The following is a 6,573-nucleotide window of genomic DNA, read 5'->3' on the forward strand; positions in this document are numbered from 1 at the left end:
ACACAGAGCAGGGACATGTAGAGGACAATAAATTAAGATGATTTAATGCAACTTATCTCTATACCAAGTTGTACCCCTGAGGAGTTATAGGCCTTCAAAGATGGGTCTTAAATTTTTAAAACATTCAACATCTTCGTAATACATTAAGCTAGAAAAACCAAATTTGGTATAACCGAGGGTATTAATTGGTAGCAAGTTGAGACCAATTGAGGCATTTCAAAGGGTTGATTAAGGGTGATGGTTCCCTAAATTTTGGCAGATGTTTTTAACCTTTTTGTGGATTTAATACATTATTACCTCATTTTATGTGGAATTTAATTCTAAAACTTTTTTTACTCTTACTATTTTTTAAAAAACATTGACGTTTTCCTAGAAAACTCAAAAAACTAAAGACGCGTATCTTGTTAATGCTACTTAAAATCATCGAAAATTCAGTAGTCGGCTGTGAAATTGTACGTAATTTGAGAAATAAACTGTTTATTATGAGCTAAAAAGACATCATCCATAAACCAATTTAGTTTAGGCATAATAATTTTCTAGTGATAAAGAGAAAATCCCCAAAATGTCAAAATTAAGTACTTTTGGTTTTAAAATCGATCATAACTCAAGAATTAATTGTGATGGAGATAAGGTTTTTTGAAATTAATTGTTTATTATGAACTAAAAAGACATCATCCATAAACAGATTTGGTTTAGTTATAATGATTTTCTAGTGATAAAGAAAAAATCACCAAAATGTCAAAATTGAGTACTTTTAGTATTAAAATAGATCATAACTCAAAAATGAAAGGTGATGGTGAAAAGTTTATTTGAAATAAATTGTTTATTATGAACTAAAAAAACATCATCCATAAGCAAATTTAGTTTAGGTATAACGATTTTCTAGTGATAAAGAAAAAATCACCAAAATGTTAAAATTGAGTACTTTTGGTATTAAAATAGATCATAACTCAAAAATTAAAGGTGATGGAGAAAAGTATACTTCAAATAAATTGTTTATTATGAACTAAAAGGACATTACTCATAAACAGATTTGGTTTAGTTATAATGATTTTCTAATGATAAAGAGAAAATCACCGAAATATCAAAATTGAGTACTTTTGGTATTAAAATTGATCATAACTCAAGCATGAAAGGTGATGGAGAAAAGATGAAGAAAACCTTGTCGTCAAATAACTTTTTATAACTTTGTCGTCAAGTTTGACGTACAATTTCATAGCCAACTACTAAATTTTCTCTTATTTTAAGTAACATTACGAAATACGTGTCTTTAGTTATTTACGTTTTTTATGAAAACGACAAAGTTTTTTAAAAAATAATACGGGTAAGAAAAGTTTTAGAATTAAATTCCACATGAAATGAATTAGTAATGTATTAAATCCGCCAAGTTTAAAAAAATTTGTCCAAATTTAGGGTACCATCACCCTTAATCAACCCTATGAAATGCCTTAATTGACTTCAATTTGCTACCAATTAATACCTTTGGTACACTTATAACGTATACCAAATTTGGTTTTTCTAGCTTAATGTATTACCAAGATATTGAACTTTTTAAAAATTTAAGAGCCAACTCTGAAGGCCTATAACTCCTGAGGTCTACAACTTAGTATAGAGGTAAGTTACGTTAAATTATCTTAATTTATTGTCCTCTACATGTCCCTGCTCTGTGTCGGTTCTTATGTGAATCACCCTGTATATGGCAACATTTGCAACCTTAATAACAAAAAAAAAATTTAATTTTCAATTACATCCCACAACAAAAATAGATAAAACCTGAGGTGGATCACTGGTACTAGCCAATCCGTCCATCCGTCCATGAATCGTCTATATTTAATGAATGCCTACATTTCAAATTTCCCTTCAAGATCGAACACTTACACGTTTTCCTAGTATACAGGGGTCCGGAAACGACGTGTACAACACAAGACCACAAGTAGTTAATGTTCTTGGAAAAAATTGACAATGAATTAATGCCAAAAACAATTTGCCATGGTATAAACTATTACCCTATTACCATTGGTGGTTAATTTTGACGATTATGTTATTATTCACCGTAAGGTTGTTGTATATTTTTATTGAATTTAAACAATAACTAACACTAGACCTAGAACTATAATCATTCGGGTTTAGCCGTACAGGGTGGTTCAAATTCGATGTCCGAATAGGCTAACTCGGAAACGATAAGAGTTAGAAAAAAAAGTAGCTTACATGTCATGATCTCGTTTTTCGAGAAACTGCTAATGCCGAAAACATCATAGCGCTATCGTCTTTTGTTTTTCCCCTAGAGGCCAAAATTGAAAATATCATAAAACCAATAAGTGCAATTATCTTGGTTATTATTATAGGTGGAGTATTATAACTACGACATTATATGGACACTTTTTTACAGAGAATTTCATGACATAGTCAAAAAAAATTTTTCGGTTTTAGATTTTGAGATATCATGAGAGTTTTCGTTTTTTTAAATGGAAACAACCACTGATTATTCGCTTATTAAAATAGTTATTTTTTTCTGATTACAAAAATATAGGGTTCGACAGGTCTATTTCTTATTATTTTAGAATAAAGCTAAAAATAAACTTTTTTTATAAAATTTCCATCTAGTGTCGTCGAAGAAATTAAATTTACAGTTTCCTGTAAGTTACGGGGCGGTAGGTAAAATCTAAAAAGTTAACAATTACGAAAATAACTTCTGGTATTTAAAAACAAATAATTTTTTAATATGTAACATTCTAACATGTCAAACTTTTTAAAATTTTCGTAATTGATCTTAAAAACAGGATTTTTAAAGTGACATTTTAATCATCCATCTATCGATAATTTATTAAGTCATTTAAAAATAATATTAAATCGTAATAAAAAATGTGAAATAATGCAATCTATTCCAACTTTTGTGTAAAACATATATAAATTAAACAATTCAACAATAGTATATTGTTTTATATGGAAGAGAAGCAGTGCTTTTTATGGCGTGGTCTGTCGCTTAGCGACGAACGCAGTGAGTCGCTAATGACAGATGAGCCGTTAAAATTGTGGCGTGTCCGACAGTTTGCCGGACGAACGAAGTGAGTCCGGCAATGACGGACCAGCCACAAACGAATCTGCTTCTCTTCCGAATAAAACATAGTATTTTTTCTTCAAACGTTGCAAATAATTGCAATATAAATTTTAATAAATTTAATAAAATGACAATTAACTTATTTTCCAATACGGCGCTAAAGTGACATGTGCTTCAGCGCTATGGCGCTAAAGTGAAATTTACTTTAGCGCCATAACGCTGAAGTACTTTTTTGCTATGTTGATCTTACCAACCGTCGTTATGCAACAATGACTTACTTCTACCGCGAGTAAACACGACAACAAAGTTGTCATTTAATGACGTTTGAAGAAAAATATATTTGTTTCAAATATCAGAAATATGTTTTTTTAATTTTTAGTTATAATTTACAGGAAACTGTAAATTTAATTTCTTCGACGACACCTCTAACAGAAAAGTTTATTTTTAGTTTTATTCTAAAACAATAAGAAATAGACCTGTCAAACCCTATATTTTTGTAATCAGAAAAAAATAACGAATTTATTAAGTGGTTGTTTCCATTTAAAAAAACGAAAATTGTGATAATATCTCAAAATCTAAAACCGACAAATTCTTTTTTATTAGATCAAATTCTCTGTAAAAAAGTGTCCATATAATGTCTTAGTTATAATACTCCACCTATAATAATAACCAAGATAATTACATTTGCGGGTTTTTTACGATATTTTCAATTTTCTCGAAAAACGAGATAATGACATGTCAGCTACTTTTCTTCTAACTCTTATAGTTTTCGAGTTAGCCTATTCGGACATCGAATTTGAACCATCCTATACGTCTCTTAAGACGGCTAAACCCAAAGGCTTGGTGCTCCCAGTTGTAGCTTTTTCCCCCGAGTGAATGAGACTATAGGTTCGTTCCAACCGCACTTTTGACTGCCAATTGACAGTCACCAGCCTGTGAAAGCGCAGTTGAAAAGTGCTGTTCCATCCGACCCGTGGACGTGCCGCGGACTGGTCGGCGACAAGTTGTCATGAGTTCCAACGAGCGTCGGACGCGTTCATGTATACTCGTGATCTTTTTAAATGAAAATTAGGGAAGGATGGCTAGCTCGGAGTCGGGGACGGTCGGGTTGGTTTACTTTGAAACCCTGCGCAAGGCTAAGGGGCCGGAGTAATCACGACGGCCAAAGCAGGTAGAGAAAGAGTAATTTAGAATTTGTCACTACGGGATTTTTAAATAGTTAATTGTTTCTATTAATGGTAAACCTCCTTGTCAATACAAGAATTCATTATTTTCATAAATAAGTTTTATGATGATAATAGAGGACCATTCACCAGTAAATGGTGAATCTGAAACCATAAAATCCAATTTGAAGTCGAAAAGAAGCTTTTTTTCCCATTTGCTTTTGAGAATAATTTACCTTATATAGCCCAAATTAAATCAACTCAAAAAAATGCTATTTAAATGAATCGTTAACAATTAAACGTTTTAATTAAATGAATATTAAAAATCTACCCAAATTGTTCAAGACCATCTTACATCGTTTAAAAATCTTGTAAATCATTTTACAGCGGCTCAAAATCAATTAAAATATAGTAAAATCATTTAGAAACTATCTAAAATGGTTGAAGATCAAACCGTCAAAAACTGTTCAAAATCCTGCCAAATCTTCTATACTCACGTAAAATCATCTGCAGAAACTTAATATTTAGTAAAATTATTTAAGATCGGTTAAAATCATCCAAAACCGACTTAAATCACCCAAAAATGTTCAAAAAATAGTTTAAAACGGTATAATGCCATCTGGAATTTAAAATGACTTAAAACTGTTGAAATTGAGTTTAAAATTGGTATAAATTATTTAATCAGTTTAAAATGGTTGAGAATCATTTGAAATTGTTTAAAATCGACTTGAACCATTCAAAATTCTCTAAAATCTTGTAGGACCACTGCAGCCACTCAGACCAGTCAAAATCATCTAAAACTTAGTAATCATCTTAGAATCATCCAAAAATGTTCAAAAAATAGTTCAAAACGTTATAACATCATCTGGAATCATCTAAACTCATCTAAGATTGTTGAAAATCAATCTAAAATGGCGTGAAATTGCTGAATCGATTTAAACTGGTTGAAAATTATCTGAAATGTTTTAAAACCTTGCAAAATCTTCTAGGAACACATAAAATTAGCTGCAACCGCTTAAAATCTAGTAAACTCATTTAAAATTAGTTAAGATAATCCAAAATTGTCTTCAAGTCATCTAAAAATGTTCAAAATAAGGATTAAATGATTAAAATAGTGCTGAATCACACTGTAATAATATTAATAATTAATCAGTATTAATATCTTAATATATTATCATCATGAAATTGATTTAAATTAGAAACAATAATTGAAACACGTTGAAAAACGTAATAATATTATCATTTAATATTTTTTCTGTATTTATATTTTAATAGTTATCATCATAAAATTTATTTAAACTAGGAACAATTTTTATTTGTTTTCCAAAAATCATTTTTTAATAAAACATAATACATTAAATAATTTATTATGCTATTTTCGATAATTTAATCGAATATTTAGCTGGTTTTTATTACAATAAACCTATTTAAAAATCCCGTAGTGACAAATTCTAAATTACTCTTTCTCTACCTGCTTTGGCCGTCGTGATTACTCCGGCCCCTTAGCCTTGCGCAGGGTTTCAAAGTAAACCAACCCGACCGTCCCCGACTCCGAGCTAGCCATCCTTCTCTAATTTTCATTTAAAAAGATCACGAGTATACGGTTTGTCACGTTCTTTAGCGCTTGCGTATAACAGCGCATAACTCATTTCCAATTGTGCAGCCGGTCTGTTTGTATCTCTTATGGGTATCTTTACCATCAAGCGTGTCTGTCACGACGAGCTGAGTCTATATCTATGTGGCAAACTACTGGCACTATTTCTCTGAAAATTTGTATATAGCGTTAATCCGAGGTGCTCGTTTCAGCTAAAATATTTTCAGTTTTCTCCAACTTCCAGTTATACCAGAAATGGATCCAACTTCGTTATTTTAAATGGAATTTGGTGCATTCCATTTTATAGAAATGGATATTTCCATTTTTATAGAATTTTTGAGATCCACACTAAATTTTAATACAATTTGATACAAGTAATCATATGTCTAGAGTGCACCATTTATGAATTATTTCAGTTTTTTCGAAAATTATGGCAGATGCAACCCTTCATAATGAAAGTAATTTTTCGAAATTACAGGAGTCCGGCCAAATATTCTCAGGGTTTGCACAGAGAGGACCCATAGGTTACATAACCCTTTAAAAGTTTTTTGAAAAATTATACAGAGTTGTCAGAAATTTGGCCCGAATTTCCCTATCTCGAAAAGTCGAAAATTTCATCTTTTTAAATGGCAACCCCAATTTGGGGTTGCTTTTCAAGTATTATGTAAGCTGTGGGTCGTCTCTGTGCAAACTTTGACAATATTTGGCCGGACTCGACCGTAATTTCGAAAAATTATATTTATTGTGAAGGGTTGCAT

The sequence above is a fragment of the Onthophagus taurus genome, chromosome 1, assembly GCF_036711975.1.
Source record: "Onthophagus taurus isolate NC chromosome 1, IU_Otau_3.0, whole genome shotgun sequence".
Lineage (NCBI taxonomy): Eukaryota > Metazoa > Arthropoda > Insecta > Coleoptera > Scarabaeidae > Onthophagus > Onthophagus taurus.